The 20,588-nt window shown below is 39.3% G+C and overlaps 1 long non-coding RNA gene across 5 annotated transcripts in view; it reads right to left on the bottom strand.

Annotated features, from left to right (window-relative positions):
* Nucleotides 1-20,588, bottom strand: part of LOC148213539 (uncharacterized) — a 226,883-nt gene that overhangs the window by 27,797 nt on the left and 178,498 nt on the right. The window lies entirely within an intron of this gene.

Genomic DNA, 20,588 nt, shown 5'->3' with positions numbered 1-20,588 from the left:
CTGGAATTCATTTTCTGCCAGCATGTCTTCCTGCCCTGGCAGAGGTGATTGATTTGAAAGGTGTGTAAGAGAGATTAAGGTCTCTGTGTTCTTTTCTTAGAAAGAGAGAGAGAGAGAATAATAATTTTTCCTCCCATCCTTTCAATTATCATATCCGCAGGGTGAAGGAAAGAAGATACAGTTGTACTTTGAACTTGAACTCAAGGATGCTTGTAATACTCAGCATGAACTGCAATCCTACCTATTCTTCTGATCCTGGAGTGAAAGAAAGGAACAACAGGCTTTTTTTTTTGTATTCCCTATGGCAGAATCACTCACAACATGTTGAGTTTTATTTTGACAAAACAGGAAACACTTAAATTGGCTCATGTTTTGTTCCATCAAATTGCAGCCAACTTGAAATGTTTTGAGAGAACATCCTAGATGGATTAAAAAAAAAAAAAAAACTTAAAGCACATTTTCCATTTAATGCCCACCCTTAATTCTGAGTATCCTGCCTCCATTATAAATAAGGGTGATGATGTAACCTGCTATTTTATGTTTGTGTATTGTGGCTGTGGGCTTTTTTTCCCCTTGGAGCAATGTAATATGTGGGGAATCTAGAAAAATAAAGTATAAAGTATCAGAAATAAAGTGGTCATTGAAGTCAGCTTTGAGGAAGGAAGGAAGGAAGGAAGGAAGGAAGGAAGGAAGGAAGGAAGGAAGGAAGGAAGGAAGGAAGGAAGGAAGGAAGGAAGGAAGGAAGGAAGGAAGGCAGGCAGGCAGGCAGGCAGGCAGGCAGGCAGGCAGGCAGGCAGGCAGGACCAATGACAAGGGAGGCAAAATGAATAAAATTACTCAGCAGGTATGCCTTAATCTTCCTCCCTCCCTCCTTCCTTCCTTGCTTCCTTCTCCCTCTCTTCCTCTCTCCCCCCTCCCTCCCTTCCATTTATGTAGCCATCCATCTCAAATACATGACTCTGGGCAGCTTACAATGATCAAAACAAGACCAAACGCGTGTGCGCACGCACACACACACACACACACAGCAGAATACAATATAGAAACATATTCCACTAACATATGCTCCATTCTCAATCATACTCCATCCATTACCTTCTGCTGAACCTCAGGCTTTTCTCAACACTAGCCTCCAGGCTGCTGGATTAATCTCAGCTTTCTGCCTCAGGCAGTGAAAACATGCCTTAACCAGCCCGATTGTTTTGGTTAGCTGTGGGGTATTCCCTAGGCTCTTCTCCTCAGCCGGATCTCTTCAGGGTATGGCCATCCTCTCGCTCTAAAGCATTAATTTATCTGCCCCAGATGGCTCTATTACACAAGAAATAATTGACTTTTTCATTGTCAAAGTTAATTCAAAATGTTGCCATATATCAGTACTATCTCGGGTAAATATGGGTTCCTTTGGTCAATTCACAGCTGACTGGCTTCAGAGTCATCTTCTTCATCTTCATCATCACTGGCATTTTATAAGAACAAAAAGACTGAACAGCAGTCAACATTTAAGCACAATGACTAATTTATTTTGATCCCTATTCACATTGTTTTACCCTTATTAGTTGTGTTTCTCTCATTTAGATACATACAGTACCTTAGCTCACGATAAAAGGATGTAATGACTGAGGTCTCTTTGGAGCCATGTGGTGGGACCAAAATCCCAATATCAATACAGTTTGTATATATTTCTAACCAGTTACACACTGATTATTATTGCAGGCCATAGCAATATAGCTAAGAGACCTAAAGCAAGACTCCAAAGCATTTCTAGTCTCTCTGTAAAACTGGTACCTGATAAGAATTTACACTACAGGACAATCTTCTCCAACCTGACGCTATCAAGTTATGTTGGAGGTCAAGTCTCATCTCCAGATTGTATGACCACTACTGGACTACCATGTCTACTTAGCCCTGATATCAGGCAGTGAAAAGAGAGGCACAAGAAAATCCCGAGGAGCCAATAGTGACTGTGACACCAGTTCAGGACATAATTACCTCTAGACCCCAAGATTTCTCTTCCTTTCCTATTCAAAACTTCTTCAGCTTTACTTCCAATCCCATTTAATAGGTTCACTATCAGCACCTCAGAAAATTGCCATACCTTATCACTCTAGCAGGACTCATTTCAGATGCCAGTCTAGCATCCTCACACTAGGCAGATGAACATGTACTTTATGGAACATTGGACACATTGGTGTCCTTAGGCACCAAGCTGCATTCTGACCAAAGCTGTTGCTGGATATTTATTTTCTCTCTCAGAAGACTGATAGATATATGCACTTGTCTTGTCTCTTACCTAAGAATCTTGCCCCACACTGAATTTCATTGGGTAATCAGTGGATGGTTATATATGGATTAAATGACATTAAATAACATTAAACAATGTCATCTACCAGGACCCCAGAAGCATGCCTTCTCTGTAGCAGCACCTGCCCTCTGGAACGAGGTTCCCCCCAAGATCTGGATGTGCCCCCCACTATTGTTCAGAACAGCGGTGAAGACCTGGCTTTTCTCCCAGGCCTTTGGTGAGTGAGAATCTTGCTTCATTCCATCTGGTCTGTCATGCTTGCCATCTTTTATCTTTTATTTATTTTATTGTAATTTCTTGGATTGTTGTGAGGTACCCAGAGTCACTGGGAGTTGGGCAGCATACAAATTTAAACAACAACAACAACATGAGAAGGGTTAAAAAAATTGTCCATGTGGCAGCTTTTATTGTATGGTAAACAAGTTTGTGCAACAACTCATAAAAGTGACATTTTTGGAAAGGAAAAACTAGAATTGGAGCAGAAACCATTCAATCAATAATGGGTCTTGAGGGAAACAAGGATGTTTTCTAGATCCTTACTTTACCCATAAATATCTCAGCCTGCAGAAATACAGAGACATATCTCTTTGCCAGAGAAGCTAATAAGATTTTGAAGGAGTGGTGATATATTTCAAGCTGTTGCAGTGAAATAAACTATCTGAAAAACACACACTAGCATTTCCCTACAGTGCACCTAGTTGCTATTGTACTGATTAAGATTTTTAGTTCCATTTCTGACTATGTTCAGTTCCCAGATGATCTTGCAGCATTGGTGTGACAAACAGTATTTGGTGTATAACCTCTATCTTATGGGGACTCTGTTGCATTATTTGATGAGTAGAGGGAAGAAGCAGAGAAAAAGAAATTAGAAATTTAACCTATGTGGAGGTTTGAGGGGGATTTCTGCACAGGGTCCTCTGATGTCTATCTCTTTTCTCCTCTCAATTTCCAAAAGGAAGCAAGAGTGCCATTAAAGGAGGAAAATGGCCATTTTGGCCAGGCAGAACAATTCTCCATTTTTTTCCTATGAGTTCTCATTCAGTTTGATAAAAAGAAGGCTTTGCTTTAGAAATTCTTCCAAAGGAGAAGGTCAGCAACATTCTCATGGATAGAATAGGTATTCTTGACTTTATCTAATTATATGGGGTATAAATGAATCTCCTGCCTTTCATTGTACCATCATTTCCCCAGGTCTGAAACCTCCCTATCTTCTGAAAAAAGTTAAGAGCAATCATCTGCCCCATTTCTTTGCCCACAGATGTGGTGGAGAGTTTTAAAAGATCATTTATACCCAGTTCTAATAACAGTGGCAGAAATTCTCCAGCAACAACCAGGAAGGTGACCTTATATCTGCTAAAATTCCCCTGTAGTAGCATCATTATTACTGGACCTTTGAACACTATCTCTAGGTGCTACTTGTTGATGTTGGACTTGGCTATGAAAGTGTCATCTTATTTTCTCTGTGGGGTACCTTACTAAGCTTTTCTATGCTACTTCTACAGTGTGATCCACACACTTCATAATGGTTTCTTCCTTCATTCACAAAGAGGTTGCTGTCATTCCTGCCCAGATTATTCCCACTGAACAGATAAGGAACCAAGATTATGGTTGGGATGGAAATGACATCAAACCTTCATTTCTTTTTCATTGAACTGCTATGACCTGCCAAAGCAGACTCCACCATAGAACAGATGACAATGCTGAACAGTGTCAGCTATTGAGACACCAGTATAAAAATATTAAAAGTAACATAAAGAAAATAATATTGGGGTAGAATTCACTAGAATTAAAAAATGCATTCAGAATATGTTTTTTATAAATGCAACTGAACAAGATCTATGGACACGCTAAACCCCTCTGTCCTTATACTTGCACACTTCTTCTGCTTTACTCATCATAAAAGGGACATCACCCTCCTCCCCTTCAGCCAAGATGTGATCATTCCTGAGGAGTGCCTGTGTCTTTGGAGAACTTATCAGTCCTATATAAAAAGAGAGCTAATCTGTTTTAGTGGAAAGACAGTAGGATTCTGAGTGCATCTGGACAAAATTGCATGGTAGAATGTTTTGCTTTTTCTAAAATGACACATACAACCACAAAGAGACATAGGTTTGGATTGGGGACACATTGCTAGGGAAAGAGGTTAACCATATTACTCCATGCCAATTTCTGTATCCACATCTGTTTCTGCCCTTGGCTGATCCTTGCTCTGTGTGGCCAACTTTGAAATGTTAATATGAAACTGGTATGTTTTCTCCTGCAGGGATGGACAAATAGAAACTGGGGAGGAAAGTGGTTCAGATTGAGGAAAATGGAACAGGGAGAAATGGTTAATCCTTTCCTCCAGTTCAAACTGAGGCCATTTGCAACTGTATTCATCCTTTAAGTATCTCAGGAGAAACTCTGATAACATGTCTCCAGGTTCAAATCCTCAGTTGCCCACCGTAGGGAATAAATGACTTGGCCGCGTATTGGCTGGGTTCACACAGCATGCGTATCCAGGTCACTTAAAGAATGCTGAGCTTTGTTCAATTCAACCTTGCTTGGTTTTGTTTCTTGTTTTTCTGTTTTGTATTGCTTTTTGTGGCCTAGAGTGCTGATGGAGTACACGTTTTGCATTCAAGCCTCACATTCAGTCCTTGGCATCTTCTGGTAGAATGGGAAAACGTCCTGTCTGAAACTTCAGAGAACTCCTGCTAACCAGGGTTCACTAGCATACTTAACCAGCTAGGGTAAAGTCTTAGCAGAAGTATTTACATGGTAAACTATTAGTGTTCATCTTGGCTGTTGCTCTTATCATTGTTTTCAAGCTTTACAGGTTTGCAAATCTATCCCTTTGTATTGTGTGATTCAAAAATGGGTTAATTCAGTTAGCACGTTAAACACGCGTGATCTAATCCTAGTTTCTTAGCCCAGGGATGGGTAACCTGGAACCTGAAAAGTCCATGTGCCTTCAAGCCACAGTTCATGGCTCTCTGAGATTGCAACCCCACCATTCAGCTGCAAAATGGCTGATGTTTGACCAAAGGATTTTTCATGGGTTAAAAAACTCACTCATATCCACCCTGAAAATTCCCTAAACCCACCTGAACATTTACAAATAAAGAGCCACGAAGATTCAGCCTTGTTCCCTGGCAACAACACTGCATCGCCAGATACATCCATCTGTGGCTTATAAAAAAAAATCAGGAATAAAAAGTGCATCCCTTCTACCAAAAAATATTGCTGTTTCTGCTTTTCTGTACCTTATCTCCAACAGTTATTATGAGAATTAAAAAGTGTTGGTATTTAGAAGGAAGAACAGAATAACAGTGTAATAGATCTTGGGCCGCCCGTATTATAAACTATTTATAAGTGTGCATATAGGAGTTTTGTGTTTTGTTTTAAAGGATGACTTTTTGACCCATGCTACTTGCTATAATTATAAGGTTTTTAAAGAACCAAAAACTGTTCTTAAAATACTTGTTTTCAATTTAAGCTTGCATACATTTAAGAATAGAGCCTTCAAAATCTTGCCTTTCATTCCTGACTTCATCTAAAATCTGAAATGGCAGAGAATCATTGGCAGCCAGCCATTTCACTCTGGTGAGAGAGGTTTATTTCATTGCTAGTACAAGCCACAGTAGGCTAATTCTAGCCTAGAAGAGATGGGATGGAATATTATTGTTGACTGCAGAAAAGACCCTCGTACCAGCATTACATGGGGATCCAGGAAATAACGCCAGCACTGAGCGAACATTCTCACTCATCTTCAAAATCCCATTTGCTGTATTGATCTTTCCAATCATTGTTGTTTAAAGATCTGAGGGAATACAAAGCTGGCAGAGTGGAAGAAAAAGGGACAGGAACTAGAAAGGGATGAGAAATTCATTCAGTCTGGCATGTAGTGTCCAATCCTAACTGCACTTCACACTCAAGGAAGCTAGATTGTTCCTCATTTTGCAGAGCCTCATTAGTCAGCTTTACTGTTCACACATTTCAGAAATTGAGTTGCTCCCTTGCCCAATCTCAGCCTTTGTCAGAACAGTGGTAGCTCAGTGCTGGGGCTGTTGCACACATGGGTAATCAACAGTCAACCGAACAACAATCTGGGCTACCTGGAGAGTTGGGCATGGATGTCACTGTTTTATAGTGGTTCTTCTTCTTAAAGAGGCAGTTCCAATCAGCAGTGGTAGGAGAGGAGAGATAAAGTTTTAGTACAGTGTTTCTCAACCTCAGCAACTTTAAGATGTGTGGACTTCAATTCCCAGAATTCCCCAGCCAGCCATGCTGGAAGTTGAAGTCCACACATTTTAAAGTTGCTGAGTTGAGAAACATTGCTCTAGACTCTTCAGCTGCATAGATCTTGTCACTGGAAGTTGCCTTATCTGAGACCAGAATATTGGCTTAACTTGATCTCTGCAATTTACACTGTCAGACAGTGGTAGTGATTCTCCAACAGAACATCTTTCCCTTCACCTCCTACCAGAGAATCCAGATTATGATCACAGCAAGGGCAAATTATTATAAAGTACATCTGGCTTTATTTTGTAATATTTCAATTTATACCTGCTACCTTTCTACCCATAGAAAGGGTTAGCAATCAATCTAAACTAAATCTATCTCTAACCTAAATCTAATCTAAACAATCTAAACTAATTAAAAATCAATAAAAATAGCTGGAGTTATTAGTTAAGTTCAAAACACCTGGCTGAAGAGGACAATTTTAGTTCCTTCCTTAAAAAATAGAAAACGTGGAGGCTAATTGCAACTTTCAACCATCCCATAATTCGGAAGCAATGCTGGAAAAGCTCCTCTCCCATGTGACAGAAGAATAGGCCTCTGATTGGACCTCATGTGTTGTTCTGAAAGAAAACAGAATATTCCTAGAATATTGCATGGTACCCCCCAAGAAAAATGTTTAGCTTGGCTGTAGTGGTACAACCCAATTAGACTTTTGCTTGATAAACATGAATGGGATTGGGTTATAAGGTCTGGTGACTTTAGAAGGTGGTCCTTTTCTCAATCTGCCACGTTGATTTGTCAAGCAGCTGAGAGACAGCCCACGCCCAGCAAAATGCTAAAAGCAAGTTTCTCAACACAATTTGATCAGTCAATGAATCAAAGTACTTACTGCATACCCACTCAGTCAACTACTTCTGTTCAGTATCTGTCACTGTTCATTAATATCAGATACTCATGATCCACAGATGTAGCTTTGTTCAGAAGCAGTGACACAATACGATATTGTATAACCACAGTGCTTGGGGTTTCTTTTCTTTTCTTTTCTTTTTTAATCAGATCCTGTCTTCAAGTTTCTTGATCCCTCAGTAAGAATAGATTTTACTGTGGCTCTGCTTTGCTCCCACCTTACCTTCCCATGAATGTGAAATTCTCCCTTTCTGCCATGAAATCCTTCTGACATAAAATATGCTCAACCTTCCCCTGACCCTTCCATTTATTCTTCCAGATTAATACATTAAAAACACTGAGACTGAGGCTATTGAAGTGGGGGAGAGGAAGATGAACTTGTAATATCCTCCAGCTTTATTTCCCTAGTAAATCTTCTTTTCCAAAACCTACAGTGAAAACTCAGCATCGTTTATGCATGCCAGTTTACCTATAAAATGTGTTGTTTCCACTGTTGCATATTACTTTCACTATCTCCTGCCCTCAGGCTGTTTTAAATTTCACCTGCCAATATATTAAGATATTACTAGAGCCTTCTTAGAGTCTTCTTCAGACGTTAGTAAAAACTGGAAAGTTCACACACATGGTGTGACCTGAGAACTGACATACTCACTCCCCCCAGATCTGGAGAACTTTGTCTACCTCTATCAGAAAATGTCCTGTCTCTATTTTATTCTGCAAGGTGGGTCAGATCCCACCTTCATCTTAAGTTCTGTCCTGGAAGATATGCTTTAAGCAGGAGTCAGATAAACTGGAACAGAGAAAGGCAATAAGGATGATCAGGAGACTAGAAACTAAGTCCTGTGAAAGTATCAGAACTGTTTAGCCTTGAGAAGTCCAGTGGAGGTGGAGGAGGGATATGATAACACTCATCAAATAACAGAAAGGATGTGACACAGAAGAAAACTAAATCCCATTTTTGATTGTTTGAGAATAATGGATTTAAGTGACAAGAAGGCACTTTCTGTCTGAATGATACAGGGGGAAAAGACTTCATAACAGTTTTGGGACAAAGAGCCTCCATTCATTAAGGATAATGTACAGTATGGGGATGGGGGACTTAACCTAATGAGATCATTCCTGCATTCCCTGCTCAGGTGTAGCTCAACCTCAGCATTTACAACGACAACGACGACAATGATGATGGTGATGACAGCCACAACAACAACTTTGGAAAAAATATCTGGTGTTACATTTGGATCATGGCATCAGATATGAAATGCAACCGGCTGAGACGTGGTACTTTGCAGCCCCAAATTTCTTATGGTCCTACTGTGGTTTAAGAATGTAAGTAGAGCCCTACTAGACCTATCTAGTCCAATATCCTATTACCCACAGTAGCATATCTAATCCTATGGCCAGCCACAATATCAGAAGTTGTCTTCTTCTACTGCTGTAGTTAGAGACATACTGCCTTTGAATTTTTCCCACTTAGAGTGATTCTAACAGCAAGTGTAATCATTGAACTCCTATTAGCTTGTCATTCAAGTCTAAGCTGCATTTTATAATTGTCCTGATCTTCTTTAGGATAACAGAGGGATCTCCAAAATTTTGGAGTGAGAGGATGTTTTCAGTACTCTCAAAAAATGGCTGCCACAGCAGGTCATCCACATATCCAAAATGGATATACTGATGAACATGGCTGGTCCCAAAACACACATTTATCAGAATGCACACAGGTGTGGATGATCCTTGTCATTCCATTGAACTCTGATAGTTTAACTATGATCTCTTGAATCGATTGAGATGAAACCATTAAATTATTGCCCAGGTTCAAAAAACATACTAAACCAGAATGAAACAACTCACTTAATGTCTTAAAATGATATGTAAACACAGCCATTGGAATCTAGAATTGAGTCTTTCTCCCATCAATGACGGGGGGAAGGTTTGATATGTGTCCCCCTCAATCAAGAGATCAATATATTAATCAATTTTTAGGTGCAATTTGGCATTATTTTTTCAGTGGGAATAAGGCATGTTTCCAAATCTCCAGAAAGAAGAAAGGTAAACAAAAATCACACTTAAACCAAGTTATTACCCAAGGTTCTCATTTAATTTGGCTCAGCCAATTTGGCAGGCTTTGCTAGATAAAATAATTAATCTTGAGTTTTTGTTTAATCAACGTGTATATTTATACCTGTGCCAAACCCTGAGGCCTTATAGGTTGTCCAATTAATGCATAATGATTCTCATCCTGCTGGGAAAGAAATTCTTTAAGAAATGAATTAACCCTTCCCAAAAGCAATCAGATATTAACCAGGCCTGAACATCGTATTAAGCTGGGGGGAATAAATCAATAATAGAGTTCTAGAGTAACTAGTTGCACAAAACTGAAAGGTGCCTGTGCAATAATTCAATTTAATTCTCCTCCCCAAGCACTTTAAAATGTTTTATAACCAAAACCCCTTCAATCAAGAAATGATCAATCCATTGTTTTCCCTTGATTTCACTGAATTTTAAGATTCCCCCCATTCAACTTGGTCTCCTGGGTCCATTTTAAAGATCTACAGTCCAACCCCTCCCAATGTCAACATGTGTCCTTATTGACTAGGTTATGTCGAATGTAAATTGTTTTAGCTGACTTCTCCCAACATACTAAGCTATAATGCAGTTAGCTTCTTTGTTCTTGCTATGTTGTGTGAACCTATTCTCAGTGCCTTGTTCAACATGATTTATGGTTCAGTGTCTTGCCTGAACCCACCCAATTGTGATTTATTTATTAAACTGTGATTAAGCATGAAGCAGATTTGTGCAGTTTCATCAAATAAACTTGGATCTTAGTATTTTGAGACAGATTTAAAAAAAAAAAACTACCCCCTATCTACTCACTGTGTCTTGTATATTTGGGTATTGGTCTACTATATAGTAGCTTGTCTTGCCAGTTTTGGTGGGGGTGTGGTTTCCTCCTTGGTGGTTCTTTGAGTAGAGTATTGTTTTCTGCCTGAATGTTGGTCTGGATGTTGGGTACTGGAGGGGATATGTTCTAGTCTTTTTGTTTCCTTCCTAGGATTTTTATTGTCTCTTTTGAATTGTGTGTAAATGTGGTTTATCTCTATGTGTCTATTGGTGGTCGATGTGTCTGAACACATTAGAATACTCTAATCAAGGTACTAATGAAGGAGACAACCACACCCCCACCAAAACTGGCAGGGCAGCTATTACGTATAAACAGGCATCAAACCCCACATTCACTCACACTGATGATGTTACCGAGTTAGGTAATGAAACATCTGCAAGTAAACAACCAGGCTCAAAGAGCACTCAGAGCTCCACAAAGAAATTTATATTTGGACATGCATTCTCTCCTGTGGCTAAAATCACCCCTGATTTTAATCTATGGTGGTGTTCCCCACCCCCACCCCCCCATATCGGGACAGGACATTGCATGAGAAACTGAAATGCTATAGTTTCTCATCTGATGCAACCTTAATGTTGGGATATGAGCATGCAGTAGCAGTTCTCAAACAATGCACCACGGATTTAGAAGCCCAATCAGACTGACTGCCATATTCAAAGAAGGGCAGTCACTCACCATTTTTCAAGGCAGTTAGATATTTTAGCCAAATAACAGTCCCCACATTCAGAAGAGAACCCTGGCAAGATTTCATATCCTTTCAACAGCTGTTTTTGAGGGAAAATTACAGGGCATTCTTCAAACAAAACCTTTGCCCTGTGGTGAAGGAGTTCCTGAAATATTAACCCATGTTTTGTTATATTGCCCTTAAAAAGACACCCAGTTGCAGCTAATAACTCTCCATCTGGTCAGATTTGCAGGCTATTTTATTTATAGCTATCTGATCAATGTGATTTTATATCTCCAAATATGGCTAAGTTTTGTTTTGCTGTTTGTAAAGACCACGTAATTTGACCACATCAGTTTTTTAATGATTAGGTTTTATGATGATTTTTACTTGCTGCCTCAGGTTTTCTCCTGATGTTCCTGAATCGGTCCATGACCGTAATAGAGTTTACTTGAAATGCATTGACCAGGATTGCATTTCTGGGTGCAATTCAAGGTACTGAAGGCCCCCCAGAGATTCATAATGCCCCTACCCTGGCCTTGTTCAAGCAGGCTCTTAAAACATGGCTGTTCCCTCAGGCCTTGGGTTAGGTTGAGTGGTGGGCCTCTGGTAGAAATAATGTGTGTTTGAGTTGGTGTTGGTTTCATTTCTTTAGGATTTCCATTATTTTCTTTTTTTCATTGGTGTTATAAATTTGTTTTTCATATTGAATACTGCCCAGAGTTGCTGTGGAATTGGGCAATCTCACAAATGTGACATGTTTGTTTATTTCTGGTCACACCATAGATTAATTTAAAGGCATTACATTATATTATTGGTCGTTTGATTCTCAGTTCCTTTCCTAATGTTTCATAGCCTTTGTTTGTTTTTCATGCTAGGCTGACAGTTTCATCTGGGTATATACCACCAATCCATTTTGCTTCCTGATCAGGAGCTTCATCATATCTAAATATGGTTAATATTTTTGCTCCAGTGTGCATCACTTTGCTCTCAGTTGCCATTTTAAAGAATTGTTTTAATTTTCTAAGAATGCCCATGGGTTTTATATACGGTTTTGAAACCTTCTTGCAAATAAACGTAATGCTAGAGGTTGGTACTTTGGAGCGTGCCAGCTCCTCATTTAATGATTTATTTTAAAAAAGGGGAGGGGGGCCAGGAGCCTGAGAGGTACCAAGGGGGGTACCTATGAGCAGCACAGTGTCTACTCTAAATCCATCAGAAGAACCATTCATTTATAGTTATCCTTTTTAATTCAGCCAATTACAAACCCATAATATACTCCTCATTTTATTCTACTAAGTAGTCCGCTAGAAAACTGGCTTAAATCTTTGTTGATTGACTTTGCCAAAAGCCCTTTAAAATCCCTGGGAAGTGGTGCTATGGCTCCAGTCTACATCTGGAGGGCTATGGTTCCCCATCTACAGCTACAACCCAGATCTTATTATCATTGGTTGATTTTCTAGGCCTGTGAAGTTTGGCCACAATCCATCTCATATAAGTATTTTGTCTCAAAGGGACAAACTGCTCCACCTTAGCAGAGTGCAGTGTTTAGTGAACTCTGCTTTGATAAAAGGTTAAGGTTGGGCCAATGTGCTTGAATGGGCCACTTTGTTTCTCAAACAGATATGTGCACGCGATGGGCATGTACATGACTCTGTGTTGTCAAGCAAACTAAAACAGGACAGCAGCTCAGCTAACTAGAACTAGCTAGTTCTAACTAACTAGCTCAGCTAACTCTGCTTTACAGCAACCTGCAGAATTCTAGAATATGTAACTGCTGTATGATCCTCGTAGGATCAACATTCCAGTGGAGAAAAGGGAGAAGCATCAGTATAGAAAATCCCCTTAATCTCTCATCAGCAGAATCAAATTCATTCCATTTTTAATGCTGTTTCAGCTGTTCCAGTGTGGGTGACAGAGATTTTCTCCCTGATCATTGCATATATACCATTCTCCTCTTGTAGTAATCCGAGTCCTTACGGTATCACCATTATCAGAAAGTAGATGGGATTCTTTTGTAAGGGACTGATAATCACAAGGTGTCTAAAAAAGAAATGCAGAGAAACAAATACTTTCAATTTACACAGCATTATGTCTGGATAAAGGAAGCAATGAAATAGGGCTACCAGACTGAGCTGCAAATATCCAGATAACCACTAGATGGAGACAAAGAGACCCAGAAAATGCTAGCCTTTTGCTGCCATCTAGTGATCATCTAGATTCTTGCCACCCAGATCTTCTGGCCCTAAATAAGGGTTCCCCCATCCCACCAAAGTCACAAAACACAGGTCTATCCTGCTAAAATGTTATGGATTTAAGAGTTCCCTCTACTGGAATCTTAGGACTGAAACAAACTGCAAGTAAACTGCCTTTGCTTAGGAAAAAAAAAATCTCTATTTTCCTTTTTTGTATCTGAACATCCAGGGCCTTTTTTTCTTTAGTTATTTACAGAATCACCAGAATGAACTGGCAACCCCAATTTTACCCTGTCTCCATTCAGCTGACCTCATCTAGTCTCCTGGTCATGATTTATACAGCTTTATTCCACTGTTTTCCATGCTTCCAAATACCCAAATGCTTTTCCCTTAAGCTGCCAAAATCCCACCACAGTCCCATGGTATGTAAAGCTCTCACGCTGGAATGCAAACCCTGGTTAATCCTCTAAGATTAGCTATTATGTTACTGTCTCTGTTCATTCTGCTAACGCAACTGGCAGCTGATTCTGATTGACTGCACTGGAGGGAAGAAGAAAATAAATCCAGAATCCCTAACTTTTATTTGTTGCTCTAGGATCTCTGATAGGTCATCTCTTTCCAATTCATTATGAGATTTAGACATGTGGGCCAGCGTACAGTTGGTTTAATGATGTTTTTATTAGCTTCATTCCCAAGCTGAGTTGTTCTTGAAGAATGTGGGAAGAGAATGTTCTCTTATTTTTATGGGCAGCTTAGTTCTTACCCATTCTTTTGAAAGGATTCTCCCAACTCGGCTTGTGTAAGAAGTCAGTGGCAACTCATTGAGGAAAATAAAATGGATTCCATGGCAAAAGTGTCTTCAGATTTGAAACAGTAGCTTGTAGAGTATGGCTCGCCATTAGATTGTAACCCCTTATCAACCTTAAGGAAGCTATTGTTTTCATACATTGGTAGTTCCAGAAGGGTAGTCACATTAACCTGTTGCAGAAGGAATACTCTTGCAACAACATCAGAACACACACATTAATTGTGGTATAAGGATTAATGGACCTACAAAATATCAGTGCATAGAAAATGTTGCTGCAACTATACACTTAAGTTAGGCTCTTTGCAGTTGAATAGATCTCTATATGACTATACTGTACATTTCTTTATACAGTAGCCAACAATTTATTTTGAAGTACTGATCCTGAATTTTTTAAATCCTCAGTGTTTCTGGTGCTAAACAGCAAGCAGCTGTTTGAATAGAAACTTCTTAGTCTGCTTAGATCTCCTGGAGAACTATAGGTTCATAATACATGTGGGTGCTTTTTTATATATAGTAATTTTATTGAACATTACAATTAAAAAGATAAGAACTAATAGAAACATAAAAAAATAGAAAAAGAAAAGAATAAAAAGAAAAAATAGAAAGTGCAGAAAAGAAAGATATAAAGAAATGATTTCCTCCTTCATCACAAGTATAAACAATTTTAGTAACTTATCACCTTCTCTTAAAATACAACAAATGATCTCTTCTTCCCATATTTCAACTCTTATCTATAAACAAATCCTTAAAACCTCATCATTCGGTCCTGGTCAGCAAAAGTTCATTTAGGGTTACCAGGGATAACAACATATCTACTTTAACCTTGATCAAATAAACCAATTTTATATTCCTTCCCTTCACTTTTAACCATCTTGATCCTTAATCCCCTTAAATAATGTCCTAGAACTTGATTTCTTCTCATTTTTTCTTTGTCCCTTCTCACAAAATTCTTCAAAACTTCAACAAGGGGGAATTCCAAGGAAGAAATGGTGAACTGAAGGCTGTTCTGCTGATAGCAGAGCCAATGACTGCAGTGGAATGAAGAACAGGTGAATGGATCAACTCTTCACAATTCCTCTTTGGACAAGAAGAGGACTGGGATTGCCTACAAGTGCTCCAAACAGTTGCTCCTCATGAGGACACTGTAAGACAGTGGCCTCCAGCAGGTTTAGAGCTCTGGGAAATGAGAGAATGGCATTGTAGCCCAAACTGCAGTTCAGCACCTTCAGAAAGGATACTGGGTTCACAATATTTCCTTTTATAATCACTTTTGGAAATGCTTGTTAACTGCTTTTTAGATATTAAGAACCTTCATAATGGCAGGTTTTACTACATCGGGTGAGTTTCCTTCAATCTTTAGCAAAAGAAGTTTTATATAAGTTTAAGAACTTTTTTTTTTTGAATAAGCAGCAAAAGGATGATTAGAACATTGATTCTGGAATGTGTATGTGGGAATGACCTTGGGAAATAGGGGGAAGAAATGCTGCCTAGGGAAATGATCACATAACAGAGGGCACAGCCTGCAGCTGCATAATGGACAGAGAAAGAGACTCAGAAAGGATCCTCCCTAACTTCTCAGGTGGTAAAAGAGATGGTGGGAGATTTGTAGTATCAGACTTGCAAGAGTATGTTAATGTAGCCTTACAGTAAAGTAGAATTACCTCATCTGCTCATGTTTCCTGCCTGGTCTACCTGGAAAGGCTGCCATCAATCTTGCAAGTCCATCAAGCCCTTACCTAGGGTTACTATACCTGGGCTGCAAGAATACAGTTGGCCACTTGGATGGTAGCACGGGACTGAGATTTTCTGTATCTCTTTCCTGGCATCTTGAGACCAGAGATGTATAGCTCAGAATGGTATCCCTAATGTTCATGGTCTATTTCTTCTTGTTTTTTAAATTTTATTTTAATGAAGAAAAATTAATAATGGGAGCCTTAGTTCCTTCCCATGACTGGTCCTCAATAATTGGTGTTAGGGTTCTTCAGCTTCTGATCCTAAACAGGTCTAATTTTTCCAGATTCGGTCATTCATTTTTTTTATCCGTCATTGAGCTAACAAATTATGAGAATATTCAAAGAAGTCACATGATTACAATATATTGTAAGAGTTGAATCCTACATGTGACTATTCTAGAAGCATGTTCCTTTGAATCTGAAGGAGCTTATACCCAAGCAAATGTAAACACTTGACTGCAGCCTCCAGATTTCAACAGAGGAAAAATAAGAGTATGAGAATCCAATTTGCATATCAAAAAATGAGCTGCAACGTTGTACATGCTTCTCTGGAAGTAAACCCCACTGAATATGATGTCACTAAACATCTACAGGATTACATCGTCACTATCTTCTTGGGAAGATTATTAAGAGAAATCCTGCTGCTTTTTACATATGATTTCTTCCAATATTGATCTTCCCATAATTCTAAGTTACTTCCTATTGTGTCACAAGAGTGGGGGGAAAGCCAAAGTGACAGATATGTACTGCCATGGGAGAAATAGGATAAAAGAGGTAAAAGGTGTTAGCAAAAATTGGAAAAATTACTTATCAAAGACATCAGAAACCAAGTTCAAGTCCATCTTGAGATTCTATGTAATAGATGTTTGATGGATTTAGACTGGTGGCATCAGACAGATGGCTCTGTAATCCATTTTGTAGCTGTCACATGTGAGTTGATAATACTTAAGACAGGATTGACATGATAATGGAATTACCTCTATGACTTACCTTGCATGTATATATGAGCACAGACTTCTTACTGAGTTGATTTATTCCAGGTTTGGACAAAGGGTATTTGCTGATTTCTAACCAAGTCAATAAAGTTGGTACACTATGCCAAGCCTGGTTAATTCTAACCTGGGTTTGTGTCTTACCACTTTAATATTTGCAGAAATCGAGGCTCTTTGTTAGTTTATGGTGCTTTAAACCGCAGAAAATGAGTAACTGTGAATGAAGCCTCTTGGTAGGCATTCAATGTTATGCTGCAGTGAAGCTGGAGACAAAGAGTGATTCATCCAAAACATTGCCATAAAGTATGATAAGTGGTTTAAGAAGAAATGGGGAAACATCCCTTCTCTGAATTTCATTTGTTCAAAACGTGATTCTCAGTGCAAGAGTAGGAGGAGTAGGAAGATCATTTTGAGAGGAGAACTGGGTTTTTCACTCCTAGCAGAATGATGGCAAAAAAAAAAAAAAAATGGTGGAAAGAAAATCCAGCTAGTATCCCCATAAAAAAAAAGTGACTTATTTTTATTTAATTTTTAATTTATGTTAGAAACTTATAAGGCTGCCCTTATAAGTTTCTACAACAACTCTGGGAAGTTTATGATAAAAACAATCGTTCATACAATAAAAAAACCTACCTCAATGCAGAAGAAAAATATCATTAAAATACATCTTGAATATGTATATTTTGTTTTTGTTTTTCACAGAAAAACTGTCCCATGTGTTCTCTGTGGAGACTGCTTTTCTTCTGAAGCACTTCCTGGAATGACTGCGTGCCTGTGCAACATCACATAATCACACAGTTATCCAAGAAATGCTGCAAAGAAATATCTACATGAAGGCTTACATTGTTGTGAGGGCACAGGGTATTTTTCCAGGATCATGAAAGAAAAGGCCAAGACTAAAAATTTCTCATATACTTTCTAACAGAAATATAATCCCTTACCTGAATGCAACAAGCAACTTGATATGCAGAAATGTGCATATCAGACACTAATTTAGAGAAAAGTTGAAAACTGCCCAGCTAAAGAAGCTTTCAGATGAATTGGAATTACCCAGATTTATGCATCTCTTGTACAGAATAAGTCCCACTGACAACAGCATAAAACATTTTTTTAAAAACATCAGGTTTAGTCTTCCATGAAAAGGATTATGACACCTCATTACGATGGCTTTTCTGCGTAAAAACGAAAAAAAATCAACTTGTGATTCATGGTTTTGATGATTAGACAGGATAGACTATAGAAGGAAAAGAGTCATGAGGGAGTCTTAGAAAGAAGTTAAAATATAATTGTACTTATAACTGCTGTGAAGAAGATCAGAAGCCACATTCTTTGTATCTTGTTTTTTCTACTTTTCTTCTTCTTTTTCTTTACCTTCCTCTTTCTTCTTTTTTGCACTTTTAGCCTTTTATTTCTCCCTTTCTCCTTCTCCTTTCTCATTCTATTTTAGTTTGTATTAGTTATTATTATTATTGTTAAAACTCTCAATAAAAATTATATCTATATCTTCTGGCAACATAATTTTAAAAATAGGGTTAGCCAATCCTAGGTATGCCTTTATTTTTCATAAGACTGTGTTCACTGCCCTATTTTCAAGAAGTGTGTAGCAATGCTGCATCTCTGAAATAAAATGAGAGGGTGGGGTGTGGGGGAGTAAGATATGCAACTGCTTCTTACAAAAATATTACTTTATCCCTGAAATATAGCACGCACATATAACACATTAAAAAAATAAATTCATCCTGATTTTAAAATAGATGGAACAATTAAGAAATGGTTCACTACAGCCACATCTTCTAGATGAAGCTTGAATATTATTCATTGTTCATACTGAACACTGTACTACATCATGAGAATAAGGGGTACTAAGTAACCCTGCGACACTCCAACCTGCACAAATGAGCAATTTAAAAAAATCAGAAATTACAGGCCTTCTGTGGAGCAAAGCTAGGGCTATCAAATCTCTGCTACAAAAATTTGGAAGACCATTAGATTGCAACAACTCTGGACCTGTGCTGTTTGAATCCAAGACCCAATCCTCTGTGGGGTGGTGGCCAAGCCTCAGCCAGTAGGTCCTCCAAGGAAATGAAATGAAAATGATTTGAAACAAAGTGCTCCATTACAAATCTCATAGCCACAACCTGATAACACAGAATATACCTTTGAAACATATTGCCCAGGGATGTTCTTGGGCATTTGGCAAATGAAGATTTGACTGTCCTGGTATAAGGGTTCATGGTTGCCATTCATGGCCTGGAGAAACCAGGTAGCTCCCTAAATGATACTCCTATTCTAGTTAATATGTGTGGGTTGCCAAATCTAATAGTAAAATCTATGACTAATTTAGTGGCTGCCTTAGTTAAGTGTGTTGCATGAACTCTACCCATGATCTATGGCTCTATTTCCACAACGTTCTTCACTAGGTAAATGTGGGGTTCCCATGACTACAGAAACACTCAAAGAGGATTAATCAATCCAGTCAATTAAACATCAGGAGGTTAAATTTAGCACCAAACAAATCCAGGCTTATATATCATTAAGTTTATTCCTATTCAGACAGCCCTATAATGGGAATACCTAAACCTAATCAGTGGACTTATTTTGCTTATTTGGTCCTTCAAGAAAAAGACCTGTTAAGAAAGAATAACTCAAAAGCATAGCTCTCTATTGTGAAAATCACTGCCAGTCTTGGAAACATCCTTCCTGCTGCAGCCTGGAAAAGGTGCTAATGCGGTCCTGAAGGGTTGCCCAAATTCTTTTGGCATGGGGGCTCTTGGGATATTGGGCACTTCATGGAGAAAGTGAGCAGCGATTCAGTAGTCCTAAAATGATGAATTGGGGGGTTGAATTTAGTGTGATTGTATATTACAACTTTTACCATTAAGGAGAATGAAATCAGTTCATGGGAGTTAAGCATGTTGAACAGTGCTTATGACTGAGTGCCCACCTCATATCAAGACATGAGATGCTTAGTTATAAGCTATTGGGTAAGCTACAACTGGCTAAGTTAACACATTCTCTGGCTCATTTTACCATGGTTTGTTGAGGAAGCTATAGTGGCCTGATTCACACAGAATGTCAAGCTATAAACCAGGGGTCGGGAACCTTTTTGTCTGAGAGAGCCATGAACGCCGCATATTTTAAAATGTAATTCCGTGAGAGCCATACAATATGTTTAAAACTAAATACAAGTAAATGTGTGCATTTTTATGTAAGACCAACACTTTTAAAGTACAATAAGTCTCTGAATTCTTTTTAATAACGTTGTTATGCTGTTGCTAACCAATGATGAATAAAGTACTTCTTACCATTAATGCGACTTCTGGTGCTGCATGGTTTTGCTGATGGCTTTGTAGTCTGGTTAGCTCTAGCTGAGTGAGGTGAGGAGGATACCACCCCTGGTAGTGGTCCGTGAGGCAGGGCAGAGGTAATGAAGGCAGGTTAGCCAATTGCGGGTGTAGCTGGTGGGATGGACCCTTACAGGCCGTCAAGGAGGTTAGGCCCAAGCCGGGGGCTCAATTTTCGGCCACTGGTGGAAAGTGGCACCGTGCCTGAAATATGTCTCGTACCTCGTTGGGGCCACAAACAGGGGCCCAGCCCAAGATGAGGACTCACCCAACAGAGCAGGGGCAGCGGAAGCAGGATGCAAACCGGTGCACCCAGATCGCATTCGCATGGGCCGCCGACGGGAGCTAGGCCGAAGCCAGGGCCTCAATTTGCGGCTGCCTGTGGAGGACGATGCGGCTCCAGGCCTGTTCCGCCGCGGATGCTGCGGGGCATGGTAGGGTGAGTCCCAAGGATGCCGGATGCGGATGCGATGCGGAGGAGGGCGTGGCCTGCGCTCGGCGGATAGAAGACGTGTTCTAAG

Source organism: Python bivittatus, unplaced genomic scaffold, assembly GCF_059951505.1.
Source record: "Python bivittatus isolate LINGU-HERP-01145 unplaced genomic scaffold, Pbiv_v1 ctg000980_np1212, whole genome shotgun sequence".
Taxonomy (NCBI): Eukaryota; Metazoa; Chordata; class Lepidosauria; order Squamata; family Pythonidae; genus Python; species Python bivittatus.
Note: the sequence above shows the minus strand (reverse complement) of the source record. Positions and strands in the feature narration are given on the sequence as shown.